This window comes from Panthera leo, chromosome B2 (genome assembly GCF_018350215.1).
Source record: "Panthera leo isolate Ple1 chromosome B2, P.leo_Ple1_pat1.1, whole genome shotgun sequence".
Classification (NCBI taxonomy): domain Eukaryota; kingdom Metazoa; phylum Chordata; class Mammalia; order Carnivora; family Felidae; genus Panthera; species Panthera leo.
The window spans coordinates 80244995-80265539 of record NC_056683.1 but is presented as its reverse complement, the minus strand read 5'-3'; the positions used below and the strand labels follow the sequence as shown (position 1 = coordinate 80265539).

Genomic DNA, 20545 nt, shown 5'->3' with positions numbered 1-20545 from the left:
TCCAAAGCAGATGGTAAGTCCTCATTAAATGCTGCTTTCTCCTTCCCAGCCTCTCCTCACACCACAGTGTCCTCATCAGTAAAAGGAGGAGGTTGAATTCACTGGTCTCCAAGGTCCTTTCAGCCCTGCTGATCCATGCTTTATGAAAAAACAGAAACAAAAATAGGTCTGCAGAACAGCATCCAGTCTGTACAGATAACTGCAGTCCCCTGGGTATAGGCATAGCAGCTTCTGCAGCATCTGACTTTCGCTGGCCTCTGCTCACTATTTTATCTTTTCCTCAGCCTGCAGAGAATCATCCATAAGCTTAGAAAGGGGAATGAGAAGAAGAAAAGATTGAGGTGGCCCAAGACAGAGGGCTGGGATGAGGTGCCTGGCAGTGGGTGTCAGGCTGGGTGCAGTGCCTACACCACAACAAGATCAGAGTTGGCTCCAATGGTGCCATGTGGTTATGGGTGCCATGGGATTCTGAGCCACGGCCCCAGATTCACTGAAGGGTATATGACCACAGCGAGATTAAGCACAATGATTTTTATATAAAGCAGGTGGTGGCAGGAACATAGAGACTATAGATCCAGAGAGAGAAGCTAAGTTTGTCATGTGAGGAAAAGGCAGCAGGTAGCAGAGCCTGTGTGGCCGAGGAAGAGGCTTATGAGGGTATGGGATGGCAGCTGGAGGGGAGGGTAAGGGCAGGTTTGTGGCCAGAGTCTCCAGTCATGGTTCAAGCTAGAAGCAGGTGAGATCTGGCTATAATAAATCAAAGCATAGGTACGGCTGTATGCTGAGTCTTGGGAGTCCTCCTAACACATCACCCAATCTGGGGTGATCCTGCGGACTTTCAGTGCCAAGAGGGAATTGAAAACAGAGAAGCCACTTACCATCACAGTAGGAGTGGGCCAGGTAAGAAATGACGGTGTTGGCAGTAGAGATGGAGAGGGGTGGACAGATTAGAGATAGAAGTTGAAGGTAGAATCCACAGCACTTGCTGATGGATTAGATGTTAAGAAGTGAGAGGAAGAGAGGAAAATCAAAGGTAACTCCTAGGTTTTTAGCTGGAACAACTGGCTCAGTGGTATTGCCTTTTCCTAGAATGGTTAATGACACCCCTCTTGAACAACATATGCCTCGCCTGTCTTCAAGGCCGATGGCCAAACTTGTTGTGACCCTCACATCCACAGTGAGCTCTGTGTGGACCTCACCAGCCTCACTTGGGGACAGCCCACCAGCACCTTGCCTTGTGTGAGACCTTCCTGGCACCGACACCTGTGCAGCTTGGGAGTCAGGGGGCACCTGCCCTTGACAGATGAGGCCAGCAGGCATTTACAGCTCCCAAAAGGGGTAGGACTCTGTAGGCTTTTCTGGCTGATAGAAGAAGCACAAGCAGAGCCAAAGTTCTCAGACAAGGGAAAGGAGACAGATAGCCCAGATCAAACCTGGTCCCAGTATCAAACCTGGGAGAAGTTGAGGCACTATTGATGCCCATCCAAGTTCTCAGGAAACTGCCCTTCACTAAGTTGAGAAGCAGGCTCAACATGCATACCCATCTGCATTCTTGCAGATGAACTTAATCATTGACTGTGTGATTGCATGGGTGATCTTTAACATAAGGAGGGAAAATATAGTACTTGAGCCCTAAATGGTACATTGTAGCCTGCTTCAGGCCTTCTCGGCTTGGGTATTGCCAGGGATAGTCATGCTCTTCTGAGACTGAGACCCAGAGTGAGATTCCTCATACAGTGTTTTCACCGCCATGTCCCATGACTGAGAACAGGTATCCAATGATTTAACTCAGCTTTAGAGAATGATCTGGGTCATTTTTTAATAAGCTACCTGGTAGTACTTTTATTTAAAGAAACTGCAGTAGAAAAAAAAATTATTTAATTCTAATTAATTCTAATTTAATTCTAATGTGTGAAATGTAACTAACAAGTTAATTAATTCTTTTTATACAAATAATCAGATTACGGTAGGACCCACAGCTTTATCAGGTTACTTTGACATTTTACTGGTAGCATGTGGGAAATTGATAATGTTTCCTTTAGGAAGAAGGATATAATCTCCCCAAATTATAGTGGATGATGGTGTTGTAGAGGAAGGGAGGAGCCTTTAGAGTCAGGTGGACACAGATTCACATTGCATGTCATCCCCTCCAGTAGTGTGACCTTAGCCAAGACATTTATCCTGTCTGAGCCATGGTCCTTTCATCCAACAGATGAGTTAGTAATACCTGCAAAATTCCTAGTGTAGTTCCCAGCACACAGAAGTTCTCAGCAAATGGAACTTTATTATTATTATTATTATTATTATTATTATTATTATTTTAATGTTTATTTATTCTTGGGGGGGGGGGGGGAGAATGTGAGTGCGGGAGGGGCAGAGAGAGAGGGAGACACAGAATCCAAAGCAGTCTCCAGGCTCTGAGCTGTCAGCACAGAGACTGAAGCAGGGCTGGAACCCATGAACCACAAGATCATGACCTGAGTAGAAGTCAGACACCTAACCCACTGAGCCATCCAGGAGCCCATATTATTATTATTATTATTATTATTATTATTATTATTATTATTATATATTATAATAATAATAATAATAATAAATAGATGCCAGTACTTTTTTATGATATAAAGTCCACAGAAACCCCAAAATTATTTCAGGTTGTGTATTTTCGACACTGTTTCTTTCTGGCTTTTTCTTTTCTGAATTGTCAATGGCAAATAGTTCTGAAATAGCACCATCCACCTATACTAGAGGTGAAAATTTGGACAGTCCACTGTATTTTGGGAACTTAAACTCATCTTGAATATCAAAGAAGTGAACTTTCTAGTTATAATTCTCCAACTAGAATAACTTGGTCCCAGCATCTGAAATGTGTAAGTGGAAACTTTCAGAGACGTTTTCATCTTAATTTTCTCCATCCTGTCTGAAATGGCTGCGTCTTTCTGGGTTGTAACAAGAAAAAAAAAGAAAAAAAAGCACATTTCCTTGCATCACCTTCCCATGCCAGTAGAGCAAAACACAAAAGCCACAAGATCTATGATTCAAAGGTCTTCTGCTTTATACAAGTGACTATTTAAATTGCTTGAAATGTAGATTTTTTAAAAATTCATCTCTGTAGTTTCCAAAAATTAACCCCTTTCTTTTTAAGCCCCTCTGGCCATAAAATGGTGTGTGACTACTCCACTTAGTGTTTCTGAGTATGAATAAGGATGCCAGAACCACTCTCAGTTTACATGTTTAACGCTAATGCTGTCACCAAATTTTTACTAGTATTGTGTACAGCATAGGACCAGTGGAACATTTGCGATTTGACCTTTTCTAGCCGCTGATAGTCTCTAAATGAAATTTGTGCTTTGGAACTAAGTTTTGAACTCTTGTTTTGTTTTCTGACCACTGTAATTTATCTTTGTACTCAATCCAGAGAGAAAAAGTGATGGGAGTGTGCATTGTCTGTGTGTGGATGTGTAAGAGTCATTTATTAGCCCCTCAAATCAGTAGTCCAACTTTGGGCAGGGCACCAGAGTGGCATTTTAAAGTTAGGAGGTCAGATTGCCTCGATGGTATCATCAAGGCAACACTGGGATACTGAGCAAAACCGAGTTATTTAGCTCAGTGAATATTTAGCTCAGCTGAATATCTATCACTCAGCTCAGCAAGTGATAATACTGTGGAGAGAATCAATTTAAAAACACTGTATCCGAGGGTATGATGCCTTTGTCCTTTTAACTTAAGCAAACCTGGATTCAGGTTCAAACAAGAACATAAACCAATTCTAAATGTTTTGTTTGTTTTTTTTTTCTCTGTATCATTCAAAATTTCCGTAAGGCAAGAAGAGGTGGTTAGCAAAGAATTGACAACAGGAGGACAGGGGAGGCAGTATTGGAAATTGGAAAAGCATGAAACCAAACGACTTTTATGTTTCTTAGAAATTATGTTGTTGGTATTAGATTTGTGATAAAATAGATATGTAGATAAAAATACCTCCACCTGTAATTTCCTAGGGAAAAGCAAATAGGGTTTTGTTCATTACATCCCATTAAAACCACTAGGAAAATCTTAGCTGAGAGTTGAATTGTAGAGACAAAGATGCAATCAGCCTTACTTATACAAGAGGTACCTTCTAGAAACCCTGATCATTTCACTGCTAATTGGTATCAGTGTGCCTTTGCCCACTGCTTGCAGCTCGAGATCCACTTGTGCTTTTATGACTGTTGCTGTAATTAAATACCATTTACTTTTTCTTAGGCTTAAGAATGCAGGTCCCACTGACTTTTGCTTTTAAGTGGATTTATGTTTGTGCAAGAGGGAATTACATACAGAAAATTTCCCATATCTGGGATATGTGACTTTACTTGTAAGTGAATGAACAGTAATCATTCAGATATCTCTTTTTAAACTTTCCCCAGCTTCTCTAACAGTAAATATGAAGAAATGAAAAAGCCGTGCTTTCGTGCTTAGTGTAGCATTACCATATCTACTCACCCACCTTTTCCTAAGCACAGTCCTGTGAACCACTTCAAGGTTTTGTGAGGTCTTCAGAAATCAGTCTAGCTAAGAGATGCCACAAGGGCAGGAAGTGTCCATGGCTCTCATTCACCATTGTTTTAAAACACTTAACTGGTGCCCAGCACCCAGCAGGAGGTCAGTAAAAACTTCTTGAATGGGTGTCGTCCTGTGGGCTTCTGGGGTCTGAAGTGTATCCAAAAAACTAGTATGTAAGGCAGCCTAAAGCTGCACTGTCCAATAAAGTGACCACTAATAGCATGTGGCTATTTAAATTTAATTTAAATGCATTAAAATTAAAATCCAGTTCCTCATGGATTAAAATCCAGTTGTACCATGTGCATTTACTGAGTATTAATATGTGGCTGGTGGCTGCCATATTGGACAGCACAGATATTGAACATAACAGAAAGTTGTATTAGTGCTTCTAGAATATTATTAGTAGAGGCCTAAGTTAGTGGCTCCAATCTTTTTAAAGTGAAATTCCCACGTGACCATGATGTGTACTCATAATACAAAAAAATAGCCGTTTCGCATCTCTCCCCCTCCCCCCAACACTGTAGGAATCCAGAGGTGGCTATCTCTTTGAAACTGAAAGCCAAACAACAGTGGGGCTGTTAGCAAGACTGACCATTCAGGTGGTATATACCTATTTGTCTACACTACTTGTTAGTGTGTGAAATATCTGTACTGGTTAATAAACAGCTGCTGGCAAGCATGTATTGAATACCTACTGTATGCTAGTCCCTGGGCTATTCTAGACGAAGAGGCACAGTCCTGGCCTCCTGGAGCACATGGTCTCATGGGGAGAGCTCAGATGGCAAAAGGTAATAAAACTTAACATATAAATAACTAATAACAATGCAATGTGTTCAGTGCCTTGGTCGGGATATGGAATACTGTGAAAATCATAAGAAGAGAGAAATCTGTAATTGGAGTTTGTAAGAAGGAATGGAGGCTAGAGGAGGGCTGGCAAGATGCCCTTTTCAATAATAATAAAAATAGGTACTGTTCTACAGTTTAAAAAAAAACTGTTCATAATAGAGAAATAAAGCCTATTTTTAGAAATGGAAAAAATAAGTAAATAAAAATAAAAATTTATTTAGAAGCCGTCCCCACCCCCAAATCAATCAATCAATCAATCAATCAATCAGTCAATCAATCAGAGCTGCTGTTTCAAGCTCCTCCAGTACCTCCCAAGAGGCCCTGGCCATTCACCTAGGATCCCCCAACCATCCCTTAATCTAGCGAAACGAGTTTGCTGATGTCAGTCCCATCCCTGCGAGTGGGAGACTCCTCAAGAACCCCCACCCCAGCTCCAGAGGCCTCAGATTGGTGGGCACTGCACTTGGCCTCCAGGAGAGACTTGCTTCCAAAGAATTATTAGGGCTGTCTTTCACCACCATGGCCAAGTCCCAGATCACAGAACCATTGGCCTCAAGAAGACCTTAAAATCATCTCATCCTATGCATTCATTGTTACTAAAGAAGCAAGTCATGGAGTCACCCAGGTATTTTGTGGCCAATTTGTAGATAAAACCTGAGAGTCTCCTAACTTGGTACTTTTTTATTTTTTGCCTTATCTTCCACCTGTCAGTTTCCTTAACCATGAAATGGGGGTGGATATCTTTATGCCTCACAGAGTTGCCAATAAAAAGAATAATGATATTGTGTCCTATAGTTTGCAAAAACCCTTTTGTATACCGTCTCATTTAATCTATTTAATTCTCACAAGAACCCGTGAAAGATGTTAGGCTCAGAGGCAGTGAATGGCCTCCCCAAGGTAACAAAGCTGCTGTGATCCCAGAGGTCTCAGTCCCGTAGGGCTTGGGAAACTATACACTCTTGTAAATGTAAGATAACATAACCACATGGTATTACTAGTTTTTAGTTTGTGGTATTTTGCAGTTCAAGATTTAGTGACATTGAAAGTGATAACTTTGTTCAAGCAACGCATTTTTTTTTTACTTTGATAACACGCCAATTGCACAGACTTTGGTTCAGCATTAAAACAGAAGTGGGCTGCTTCGAAGTATATTTTTAAAATGAGAGAATCCAAATTTGTAATTAGCTTCAGAAATGCTGGTTGTGCAGTTTGAGTATATAAAGAGCTTCTGGTAATCATTTCTGTTATTAGTGGTAGCTTATTTTATTTTTTGTATTTTCCCCCAAGCAATTAGGCATTTTGGAAAAAACAAAGTATGTTCTTTGAGGGGTCATTTCCTCTTACTGCTTTATTTTTCACACCTTATAGTCCTGGCATACTTAGAAAATTAGCCACATATATGACTGGCAAAGAAAAATCATTTTGGAGCCACTCTACTTACTTGACACCTAATTGTCAGGAGAATGTTATTTAAATTATAAAGAGAAGCCACAGTGAAGGAAATGATTCACTTCTTGATACATCTTTTGTCTTTTGATTTTTTGATAATTTTTAAGAAACATCCCTTACTTTTAGATAAGATTATTGGGAAGATCAATTCAACTCACTCCCAAAATAAAATGGAATCTTTTGCCTTTCTTTCTTTCTCTTTCTTTCTTTCTCTCTTTCTTTCTTTCTTTCTTTCTTTCTTTCTTTCTTTCTTTCTTCCTCTCTCTCTCTCTCCCTCTCTCTGAACCCTAGCCATTTTACAGTATATACTATATTCTACTATACAGAAATTGACTTTATAGACAAGGAAAAGAGTGGTGTTGTTTCATTCCATATAACAAAGAAGTATCACTTCATTTTTTTTTTACTAGCATATGAAAATTGTGGTATTCTCTACACCAATTGTCCTGTAAGGATAAAAGGAAAAGAGAAAGAAAAATTATTAGACAAAACTATAAATGAAAAGGAACTTGGGGTTGTGAGCCCTGACTTTATCATTACCAATTTATATACCATATTTGGGAAGTCACATTTGGGAAGAATGTATCTGTGTGTTTGTTTTTTGGAGTATATATCCTGTGTGTATCCTCATGTCTTTTCTGTGTATACACTGTTTTGTGTTATACAACAGACTCCCAACTCTCTGTGGTACTCTAAGAGATACGGCCTCCCTCCTGTAAGTATAGGACCTTCAAAGCATTTATTATTATCTAGAGTTTTCTTGGATTTTATCTGTGTCATTTCCTCTGCTTTGTGTAGATGCTAGAGAGGGTGCTAACAACAACGAAAAAGGGTAAAGGCAAAGTCTGTGGTTTATAACCAGACTTGGAGCCGTGGTAATAAGACACTAGGCTTGAATAGCTCTTTGAAATCCCAAACTTCTAACTGCTCCAAACTTATTAGAGTGGAACAGTGATTGATGAGTGAGCACATACTTTCAAATTCTGCAGCTACCAGTTTTTTTTTTGTTTTTTTTTTTTGTTTGTTTGTTTTTTAATTTTTTTTTCAACGTTTTTTATTTATTTTTGGGACAGAGAGAGACAGAGCATGAACGGGGGAGGGGCAGAGAGAGAGGGAGACACAGAATCGGAAACAGGCTCCAGGCTCCGAGCCATCAGCCCAGAGCCTGACGCGGGGCTCGAACTCACGGACCGCGAGATCGTGACCTGGCTGAAGTCGGACGCTTAACCGACTGCGCCACCCAGGCGCCCCGTGCAGCTACCAGTTTTAATACCAGTGCACACTGAACGAGGTAATGCACACAAGGTGCCCAGCACCAGAGTTGACACATCTTAAGCACTCACAAGGGTTAGCCATTATTATTAGCTGGTCTGATTTCACTTTGTCTTCACATCTCTTCTTGTTCTGTGATAGCCATGCTGAGTAGCAGCAAAATGTCCAAGAAATACAAAAACGCCAAAAGGAAGGGAAACACCAGTCCTCAGTAGCCTGGAAGCAGAATTTACCAGCCCACAAATAATTAGCAAATGATTGTCTTCTCATGATAATGTGTGAATTATTTCCATACCACTTTCAAACTTAGGACCCCATGGACAAGTGACAGCTCCTCCGTTGCCCAGATCTGACTCAGTCTGGTCTAATGAGGTTCCAGTTGATGGTAAACTCACATTAATCCCATTTCTCTTTTGTTATGTGAGAGACTATGAGCTATTCACTGTCTTCTGTGTAAGAAAAACAAAAATAAAATCTCCTAAGTATGATTATCATTGATTAGAGCTTTGTTAAGATGTATGATATGCAAGTGTATTTTTTCCTTGCCTATGATAATGTGGGTAATTAAACAAATTAACCAGGCACTCATGCTGTGTTAGGAGTGTAAATTGGTATGGCTTTTCTGGAAAATCATCAAGACCCTTAAAGTTTACACCAGTTGACCCAATAATTCTTGTTCTCAGATCCACCTAAGAAAGTATTCAGAAATTCAGACGATCTGATACTCAAATATGTCCCTCGAAGTGTTATTTGCATTAACAACAACGAAAAATGTAATTCCAAAAATGAAATCATTAAAAAAAAAAACCTTTTCTAAGTGGGATATAATATTACATAGACATTGAAAAGCATGTTTTTGAAGTGTTTTTAATTACTTGGGGAAACGCTCACATTTGTGTAACACTGAATGAAAAGTAGAAACAAAACTCTTGAGTTTTTTGTGTATCTGAAAAGAATACTGGTCTGCAAGCTTTTATCCCCAATTCTGAATCCAAAAGCATTCAAAAATCAAAAGGGTTTTTTGTAACTTCTTTGGTAGAAAAACCTGGCCTGAACCAATGTGAGATTCTGTTTTATCCACCTTAATAGGAATATGCATTGGTTTTGCTACAAAAATATTACAAAATATGTCAGATTATGGGGTGCTGCTCCAGACCCTGATGGAATATTATGTGATAAATCATAGTTGCATCAAAATAGGTTTTAGAAACGAACAATTCTGAATTCAGGAACATATTCTGAAGCTCAGGAGTTTCGGTTAAGGGTTATGGAATTATACAACAAAATATCATTAGTGATTTATCAGGTCCAGGGCTACAGTTGATCCTTTTTTTTTCCTTTATTTTATTTTATTTTAATTCCAGTTAGTTGACATATAGTTATCTTAGTTTCAGGTGTACAATATAGTGATTCAACACTTCATATATCACTGGTTGCTCATCACGGCAAGTGCACTCCTTGATCCCCATCACCTATTTCCCCACCCCCCTCCCACCTACCTTCCCTCTCCTTTATTCATAGTAGTTAAAAGTCTGTTTTTTGGTATTTTTTCTTTATGCTTTTCCAATGTTCTGCAATCAGCTGGTATCAATTTAGCATTAGAAAAATGTTTTAAAAATAATCATATTTAGGGGCACCTGGGTGGCTCAGTCAGTTAAGCGTCTGACTCTTGATTTTGGCTCAGGTCATGATCCCAGAGTCATGGGATCAAGCCCCACATCAGGCTCCATGCTGAGCATGGAACCTGCTTAAAATTCTCTCTCTCTCCCCTCTCCCTCTGTCCCTCTTCCTCGCTTATGCTCTCTCTCTAAAAAATTTTTTTTAATAAATATAAATTTTAAATATTATGTGAATAAACATATTTAAGGCATCAGAGAATCATCTCATCTCAGAATTCCCGAATGTATCCTTTGTTCCTGTATCTTCCTGTTATTGCAGCTGCATGTGTCTTTTAAACCAAGGTGTTCTCATTTGTTGAAACGAAACATTCATGAGATTGGACATGGGTCTCATAACTGCTTTTGGGTTCAAAGAGCTCCCAGTGAGGGATGCTTACCTACAGGAAATATTCACCGAACAGGGCTTCCCCGTGGGTTGAGCTCAAGTATTATTACTATGGACCATTTTATCATGTTCTGTTTATGTGGAGTAGTCAAAAGGCAAACAGCCAGAGGCATAGCAAGTCAGATTCTGTCATAAAAGTGAGGGACACGGTGTGGCAGGATAGCAGGAGGGGAGGGGAGGGAGAAATGTTAACCTGCAAGGTTTACTCTGCTAATGGACAGCTCTTCCCCCCTCCCCATTCAGGTGGACACTCACTGACCTGTCACAAGGTTGCCCTGCAAAGCTTTGGGGTCCATGTCTGAATGGATTGCTGTAGCCTTCTCATCTCTCCCTTCGCCCAGTTCCCTGCATCCTAAGACTCGAAGCCAGCACAGAGCCTGGAAAAATTACATGTAAGTTGTGACTGAGGTTTCTTTCCTGGAACCAAACAATGGTAAGAATTTTCTTAGATGATAATAACAAGTAGCCTAAACCCACATGGGTTACTTTTCTTTTAACAAAGTATCTCGAAAATAACTGAGGAAGGGAGCAGGGATTAGAATCTTCATATTGGTGCCTCCTTAATGCACTGGGTCTTTAACTTGCACCAGAATCACCTGGAGGGCTTGTTAAGGTACAACTTCCTGGGCCTCATGCCCAGAATTTCTGATTCAGTAGATTTGGGGTAGGCTGGGAAGTTGCTGTTCAAACAAGTTTCCAGGTGATGCTGAAGCGAGTGGTCCAGGGACTCCGCTTTGAGAATCACTGCTTTAATTCACGTGTAACTGAAAGGATGAACAATAAAGGGAGAAAAATATATTAAATATTCACTCTTAAATGTCACTAAATTAAGATATTTAGTGCTTTACTTAACATATTGACTCATGTCTCAAGAAAAGAGATTGTGGGTGCCTGGGTGTCTCAATCAGTTAAGCATCTGACTTCAGTTCAGGTCATGATCTTATGGTTCGTACGTTCAAGCCCCACATTGGGCTCTGTGTGTGGAGAGCTTGGAGCCTGGAGCTGCTTCAGATTTTGTGTGTGTGTCTCTCTCTGACCTCCCCCCCACCGCCCACAAATAAATAAACATTAAACATTTTTTTTTAAAAAGAGAGAGAGAAGGTCTTCTTAGGACCATCACATTTGAAAGTCCAGCCAAGTAAATGCTGTTATTCTGTACCAGCTTTAGAGTCAATAATACTGGTCATTCTTTGTCCTTGGAGTGCAACAAGGGTCTCAACTGTGCTGTTTTTAGGCTAAAATGACAGCTACAGTCTTTTTGCAGGTATGCTTATCACGTTTTAGATACACTCAAAAGGGAAGTCTTTTTTCCCCCAGATTGACAAATGTATTGCTGCTTTTCAAAGTGAATCATCATACTATTATCTTTCTTCTCATACACTTACATGGGACTCAATTTACAAAGCACATGTGGGAAGGGAGACACATCTGTAATAAGTAGTCCAGGTCATCAAGTTCAGGTTCTTGTGGGGTTCTAAGTTCTCAGGACTGACATATTTTGAGGATCAGCATTTTGAGGATCAGCATTGGCTTTGGAACATGCCAATCACCTCTCCACTGAGGACAAGAACAATTTATTCCATGTTAATAGAAAAAAGTGGAAGATTTTGGCTCAACAAATGCACATTTGGATATATGTGAGCATACATGCAAATGTACATATGTGCCTATGAATATATATGCACTTGTATATTTCTAGCTTTCATTGTAAGAATTTTAAACATTTTTTCTTTTGTTTCATTGAGTCGGTGTGAGGATAAAAATAGTGTGAGTGATGCTGTCCAGGAAATGTATGAGAAATTTCTGGGCATTTTAAATCTGTGGATAAGCATTGTGATTTATAACATTTTACTTGGATATGGTAAATGTTCATTCAGAGGAGCACTTAGAACATACAGTTCTTTTATTAGAACTCTCAAAAATTGAGAATAATCACTGTTCATAAAGCGGTTCTAAAGCAGACAGAATGAAGGAGCTTATCTATTGCCTAACCATTAGCAGAGCCAGAGATCCTGGAGGTACATGTAAGTGCATGTATTTAAACTAAAAACCACAGAATCAGAAAAATAAGGCAAAAAGGTGATAGATGATGAAAGACTTCTGTAAGGACTTAATCTAGAGCTGCCTTCTCGGGGCTGCCCAAAGGGTAACACGGATGGTAAGAGGGCTGATAGAGTTGTAAGTGATATAATTATGTCTTCTGACTCCACCCTCACAAACTGTAACATCTCTGTCACGCACTGATTAGTTATTCTGCACAGCACCCTTGGAAGCAAGCTTTTCAGTTTACGAAGCATCTCCACCATGATATGGAAGAAGTAGGTTGGATCAAATGCTCCTTAATCCCCTTCCTCCTTTGGCATCTGTGAGTGTCCATGTTTACACATCAGGTTTTCCTGTACGATCACCTTTGATGTCAGTCAGTTTCATGGCCTGGGGAGGGAAGAAGGCTGCTCCAACACCTCAGGTGACTCGCCTCAGGTGACTCAGTGCTTGAAGCTCCTGCCAGATCTGGCACAGCCTGCCTAAATCACTCCCTGCAGCCTGGGGTGAAGCCCTCAGGTCACCGAGTTGTCTAGAGCATCTCTGTAAAAGTGCCGTGCATGTGTGGGGACAAGGAGTATGGGAACCCTCTCTCCTTTCCACTCAGTTTTGCTGTAAACCTAAATCTGCATTAAAAACTAATTTATTTGTTAATTTAAAAAACCTAAATACCAAACAGTACGACAGTTCCTAAAAAAAAAATTGAACATGGAATTACCATATGATCCAGCAATTCCACATTTGGATATATACCTGAAAGAGCTGAAAGCAGACTTGGACAGGGGCACCTGAGTGGCTCAGTCGGTTCAGTGTCTGACCCTTGATCTCGGCTCCGGTCATGATCTCATGGTTCATGGGATCAACCATGGGATCCCGTGGCCCATGGTTCATGGGATCTTGGTTCATGGGAATTATCTCTCTGCCTCTTCCCCACTCATTATCTCTCTCTCTCTCTCTCATTCTCTCTCTCTTTGTCTCTCTCTTTCTCTTTCTCTTAATATAAATAAATAAACTGAAAACAGAGACTTGGACAGATGTTTATGCATTCATGTTCCTACAGCATTATTCACAATAGCCAAAAAGTGGAAGCAACCCAAATGTCCACCAGCAAATGAATGGATAAGGAAAATGTGCTATATACACACAATGGACTATCATTCAGTCCTAAAAAGATATGAAATTCTGGCACATGCTACAACAGAGATGAACTTTAAAGATACTAAGTGAGATAAGCCAGACACAAAAGGATGAGTATCGAATGATCCCACTTATATGAGGTACCTAGAGTTGTCAGACTTAGAGCCAGAAGATAGGATGATGGATGTCAGGGTTTGAGAATAGAGGGGAACAGGGAGTTAGCATTAAATGGGTAGTTTCACTTTGGGAAAATGAAAAAGTTCTGGAGATGGATAGTGGCAATGATAGTACAACAATGTGAATGAACTTAATGCTACTGAATTATACTCTTTAAAATGGTAAATGCTATATATATTTCACCCCAGTAACAATTAATTAATGATTTTTTAAATGTATTTATTTTGAGAGAGAGAAAGTGTGAGCAGGGAAGGGACAGACAGAGAGAGTGTGTCGGGGCGGGGGGGCAGAGAGGAGAATCTCAAGCAGGCTCCTCACTGTCACGAGCAGGAGGGGGGCAGAGAGAGGGAGGGAGGCAGAGAATCCGAAGCAGGCTCTGCACTCTCAGCACAGAGCCCGATGCAGGGCTTGAACTCATGAACCTTGACAGCATGACCCGAGCTCAAGTCGGACACCTAGCTAATTAATGATTTTAGGCGCCCCAGTTAATTAATGATTTTTTAACTGAATTTCAGAGCTCACTTACCTTCCAAGAATGCTGTGCAGAATAACTAAAGGAGCTGTTACAGTTTGTGAGGGTGGAGTAAGAATAGATGGCTGTGTCCCTCATACCTTCCTCAGCCCCGTCACTTTCCCTGGCACCCTTTGGGCAAGGATAAGGGATCTGCAGAACGTATACTTCACTCTTAGGGGTGGGTTTCCCCTCAGGGCAAGGACACATTTGTCAGAAACTGCCAGGGAAGTTTGCCATAAACGACTATAATCTCTACCAAATGTCATTGACAAATGCAGGAAAGCTGTTTCACTGTGATGGAGGGAACGTGTACCCACCTGTGCTCCTATAGTGGGGCTGCTCCAGTTCACCTGAATTGTGTGTTCATGAATGAGTCCAAGCACAGTGCACCATAATGCACAGGCTTATGGCCCTCCATGCGTAGCTGTGACACATAACAGGTCTTCATCAGTAGAGGTGGACATTGGGGCACAAACCGGAGAATATGGACTTGATTATGTTATAGCCACTGATTGAAGCCTAGTAGAAAAAAGGAAAAGCTGTAGAAGAAAATTAATAGCAAATAATTCTCCTGCAATGGAGCCTCAAATTATTATAATGCCTATTTTACATACTCCAAATGAAGTCTCATTTACCCCTCATCACCAAATCACTGTAATACCCATAAATCACAGATCAATTTAGTGAGTCCTGCAGTTCTATGAGGAATATGCAGGACTGAACTTACTAGGTTAGTCCATTAGAGCCCTACTTTGGGGGGATTTTGCTTTTTATTCTCTGCTTCTTGAAAGCTGGACTTGGAGAACAATTAGCAAATTCTCATGGGGCCCAGTAGCCGTGTTTTCTTCAGACCTCTTGTACTACCTTCAGACCCTGCCCTTGGGTCTGACCAGGGCTTATAATTCCTGAAGAGCAGTGCGTAAAGACCCACAGTTCCAAAAAGCTCAGGAACCTCTGTCTGAAATTTTCCCACTTCTTCTTAAGGATGGAGGAAGAAATAATCGGGATAATCAGGATTATGTGTGTGTGCATGCACATGCATGCATTATATATTGTATACATATACATGCATATGTAGGTATTTGGCTTAAGGGAAACGAATAACCAATAAAGTCATCAAAGTTAAAGTACAATATGTATAAATCAGTCCCATTGTTCCTACCCTGACTTTCCAAACCTGCTTAGAAACGAACTCTCTAGGTGATGGAGAGAGGACAAAGGTGATGGAGGACAGGGCAAAATAACAAAGGTTTCAGCTGCTAAGATATCAGAAACTGGAATTGAAGGTTTTTATAGAAAAGAAAATCCAGGGCAGCAAGTCTGAGAGAGAAAAGTCAGTGCTCATTCATCCTTGACATCCACATGCGGCTACCTGCTCCCTAAGCTTGAGTTGAAATGACAAGGATATAGGATTAAATCAAAATAAATTCAACCCCACGAGTTCAGAGATCATAATTTTTAGAGGGACACACTGACACGGTTTTTCCCCAGAGAAGACCAGGAAACCAAGTCACCCAGATGGAATGATATAAGATAGAGAATACTAACAAAGATAGACCCTTGGGGGCTCTCCTTGTAGGCTCTCATGTCTCCTAGGAATCAGATTACCTCGTTCCAGACACTGAATTCATGTTTAGTGATGGCTTAGCTACCTGGAACCCAACAAACCAGAATCCTGAATTCACTAACCTTCATACTTCCCCACCCCCACTCAAACCCCTCCCGCACACCCCACCCTACCTACTGCACACATCCCACTTCCCTTTTTCTGAAATAGAGATTCAGAAAACAAGATAGCTTCGGTTTTGTAAAGATGGAGAATAAACCCTGGAGGATATCTGTAACTGATGACACTGACCTGCTGAATCATTGAAAATGGTTAAATGTTTTATAATTAAGAAAAGAAACTGCTTTTGAAAGATTTTCAACAAAAAGCATTTTCTAGCTGTCAGTTAACCAGAAAATTGAAACAAACAAGAAAATCTTCTTATCCTCAATTAGTCCAGTTAAAGAGGTTTTATTAGACTTATTTTCATGCCTTAATTAATAATCCAAAACTCTTGATTTACAAACATATATATATACCGTGTTTATTCTTGAAAAACTGCAAGGTTTAGCTTTTACCACCTTTCCAGTGCCAGAGTTTAAATTTCAGATATTCTCCTTATGTTCATTATTTGGAACCCTTTAAAGTTTGGAAGCACTTTAAAAGTGGTAATATTAATGATATTAAGAGTAATTTATAAAATAATTTTATGAACATGTATATTTCATTCTTATAGTCATTGGGAACCCATTGGCATAGTTTTTTTGTTTTTGTTTTGTTTTGTTTTGTTTGAGAGAGAGAGAGCATGAGCAGGGCAGGGGCAGAGAGAAAGGGAGAGGGAGAGAATCCCAAGCAGGCTCCTCACTGTCAGCATAAAGCCCAATGCAGGGCTTGAACACACAAACCGCAGATCATGACCTGACCCAAAACCAAGAGTCGGACACTTAACCGACTGATCCACCCAGGTGCCCCAGCATTAACAGTTTTGAAGCCAATTCTTTTGTGTTTTTTTTAGAAAGACTGTATGATGCACTTATTTGTAGCATTTAGTGTTAGGATTATGTTCTGCTCAGAGCATCATCAAAATTAATTTTTATTCTCTGCATATACACTAATGGTACAAACAGATAGGGGTAGTGTTACCAGCATGATAGTATACATTAATATGTAAATCAGAAATTTCACATGGTATTCTCTGTGAATCTCCAAAGAAACTCAACCATGCATATTATGAAGCTACTTTATCAAGTGGTTATCAGTTGTAGCACAAATAGTTTATCAACTAATTCTAATCATTTCCAATCTGTTGCTTTTTAGAAATTATTTGTGTGCTCTCTTTTGACTGTACCTTTCATTGGCAAAGTGACACCTGTCTGTGAGCTGTGATTTAACCCAGGTGGTGGCACCACACTCTTACAAGGACACCTGCCCACCCCCATTGATCATTGTGAGGGCCCTGGCATCTGCAGCTGGAGAGTGTGCAAATCATGGATCATGATGAGAAAGAGCAGTATTTGCAAAGTTCTGGAGTGTAGGAGGATTTTTAGAGTCCCTGTAGAGCTTAACTAGAAACTGTAATCTATTGTTTCTAGTAGATTTTTCCTGTATTTCATGTCTGACTTGTCGCCAGGCCAGATTATTATACTGGGTTCTGTGTATCAAGTATTTTTAATTACTAGGAAGAGCAGAACCAGAGAATAATTGTTTCCTTTTGTTAAAACAGGAGTAGCTTTATTTTCCTGATTGTGGAAGTAATATGTTTCTTGTACAAAATTTATAAAACAACAAAGAAGAAAATAAATTACCTGTAATCCAGCTACCCAGAATAAAACCTAACTATTAACTCATACTTTTGTGTATTTTTCCAGACTCTTTTGAATTAATAAAATAATTCCAAATTTACAAGCAGTATTCTGGACTGGTTACATCCCACAAATTTGGTGGAGCTTAAGAATGATGACTTTAGCTATCATTTTCTAGGATAATGATCTCCTTGTTTCTTATTTTTTTCTCACAAATAACATTAATCATCTCTTACAAGAACAGATACCTGTGTAGATACACCATTATCTTTATCAAGTGGAAATCAGTATTAACTTTTTTTTTTAATTTCTGCATCTTGTCAATGAAAAGGACTATTGAGAGGCCCTTAAGATCCTAATGGGCCTCTGGAATCATAAGAGAACGATTTAATTATATGTAAAATGGTATTAGTGTTAGATCAACTAACTGTATTCTAGTTATTTAAGAAATTTGTTATCAGTACACAATATAGCAATTTGCCAGAAATGGGAAAGGTTGGTTAGCCATATCCCCAGCCATAATCCAAACAGTATGTTCTACAGTAAAATTCTGATTTTATACCTGATGGTACCAAAATGTGATTCAAATATATCCTTTCTTGTGCTGTGAACCAGAGCTTTTCCTTCAACTTTGAATCCTTTATCCCCCTTCAAAGAGACTTCTCTTCAAATTCCTCTGGTGTGGTGTTATAGTTCCTGGGATTGTCCTGATAGCTCTGTGCTTCCCTTTGGGAAATGCTAGGACTTTGGGTCAGGGTGAATCCTAACATGTAGCTAAGGTGAGGAAGGATCTTAAGCACTAAAAGAAAACCCGGATTAAAAAAAAATTAAGGGGATTGGGGTGCCTGGGGAGCTCAGTCAGTTGAGACTGACTCTTGATTTCGATTGGGTCATGATCCCAGGGTCATGGGATGGAGCCCAGCGTCAGGATCCATCCTGAGAGTGGAGCCTGCTTGAGAGTCTCTTTGTCCCTCTCCTTGTGTCCCTCCCCCACTCATGCTCGCTCGCTCACTCTCTCTCTCAATAAAAATTTTAAAATGAATCGCTTTCTAAAAAAATTAAGGGGATTGTTAGATTCATCTGAAAAATGTAGGAATGTTTTCTACAAGCCTTATATCAGTAGAATAAGAAGTCTATAGTAAGAAGCTGCTAGAAAAGATCTTGTTTTAAAAGAATGATCTGTTTTTGGTCTGGTCATGACTAGGTCTTATCCCTTATACAAGACTTAAGTTCTTTGAAAGCAGATTCTTCTAGGTTCTTCTCTCTGCATCCCTTCACCATCCTTCGTGTCCTTGTTTATAATCGGGACTCCGTATGTATTGAATTAATATATCTGTGGCTCGTGACTGACAGATGAATGAATGTGCTCAATTCACGTACTACATTTTGCCTTCTTGCTACAGAAGTCGAGGGGTGCTTTGATAAATATCCGCGATTGTTGAATGCCCAAGCTGGCTACAGGTGTGGGGAAGTGGTATAGAGTACTTTGATCCTCCTCAGGAGAAGGAGATGCTAATGTGGATAGTAAGAATTTGCTTCTTTGTCTTCAGTTTCGGTTTGACCGCTTTGCTTCACTGAGTCACACAGCACTCGCTCTTCGGTGATGGACATGTCATTTAAGCCTGAGACTGTCCCTTGGACTGTTTATGACATTGTATCTGAATTTCCCATTACATTAACAGCCAGCATTTGTCATAAAACTTCAAGAACACGTTAAAAGTTATTTGGTTTGTAGTTGACATTGAGATTAACTTTCTCTAACCTAAACCAGTGAAAACCAAAATGCTCCTCACCACATAAAAGTTTTGCTTTCGCTGTGTTCAGACCCCTCCCACCTTCTCAGAGCACAGTCATTTGGAGCCTAGTTTGGGGGCGGTGTGGTTGTATCTCCGTGGTGTATGACCCACTTTTTCGTAACACTTAATTACCCGTGTTTTTACAGCACTAGTCAGAAGGTCTGACGAGAGTGGACTATAACCCAAAAAAGATTTTCTGATACACCTCATCAGGGCTGCTCTCGTACCGTGCGTTATCGGAAGAAGGTGTTAGCTCTGCAGGGCATGTGTTAACTACCAGAGGATGACGGAACATTTCCTCTAGTTTCTGGATAATGAGCAAGCACACAGGTAAAGAAAGATGCCTTTCTCAGAGTTGCCTCCTTTCGCGTCTTAATTATTTTGTTGAATTGACTTTTAAATATTGATCACTACCTGCGTATGTTTGCTGTTGAGGTTTGCAGAGGGCTCAGAAGAACAAGCATTTTAATTGCTACCCTGGGACCTTAACCATTTAACTTTTCGTTAAAAGTCTAAGGAGAGAGTCATCGAAAATAGACTCTCATCTGTATCCTCTCTACGCCCCTAAAAAACATCCTCTTCGTCAATGTGTTTTTGTTGTTTGCTCTCAGTGTCTGTCTCTCAGTATCAGCTGCTTGGCGGGTGTGGCAGCCGTGTGAGTTAACGCTTGGTGAGCTGCCTGAGATGCGGTGGGGACTGTGGACAGGGCAGGCAGGGAGGGGAATGCACAACAGGGAAGGGAGATGGCAAGGAGGTAACCGCCTCGGTGAACATTGTCCAACTGCAAACTAAAGGCAGACTGAGGAGCAGCAATATTGACCTCACTTGGGTAAGATCCTTTCTGACAGCCTGCTGTGCTTTAGCAACATTTATGTTTCTGACACCACTTTCGTTCATTTGAGGAACTTTTAAGACCTTGGCATTGTCTCAGAACAAAATGTTGTAGGTATCACCTTCCTGAATATACAGAAATGTGTGTGGGTGCATTTCTTTGCTGAAGGTTGGTTGACATGCGGCTCGCAGCAGGTTGGTGCCCGTGCCTTGCGGATCACACCTGCCTGTGTGCTGAATGGCATACCAACGTGGAGTCTCGGAAAATGCCCATAGATAAGTCAATGTTGTTTTCCCTGAAAGTCCTGATACAGAAAAAGAGTGAAAGTACCAACACTAACTGGAAAAAATGTCACACGTTTTAGCCTCTTTGCATCCCTTGTTAGGACAAACCCTGCGCTGGGTTTTTTACATTTGTGAACTTGTGCGGTAGGTGGAGCAGTGTGGGTGGCCCAGAAAAAGTAGCGGTTAGAATAAGATTTTCCATTTATTGCCCTTTGTGCATGGCTAAAAATAAGATTCATACAAA

The 20545-nt window shown here is 40.3% G+C and overlaps 1 protein-coding gene across 3 annotated transcripts in view; it reads left to right on the top strand.

The window, feature by feature from the left end:
* The window catches only part of BACH2 (BTB domain and CNC homolog 2), a 351002-nt gene that overhangs the window by 194259 nt on the left and 136198 nt on the right, over positions 1-20545 (top strand). For 2 of the 3 annotated variants that reach the window (XM_042939368.1, XM_042939370.1), the window contains one exon: positions 10414-10562. The gene's annotated coding sequence lies outside the window, so the exon portion shown is untranslated. Of the gene's footprint in view, positions 1-10413; positions 10563-19331; positions 19516-20545 lie in introns of all 3 variants that reach the window. The other variant, XM_042939369.1, reaches the window with a different exon arrangement.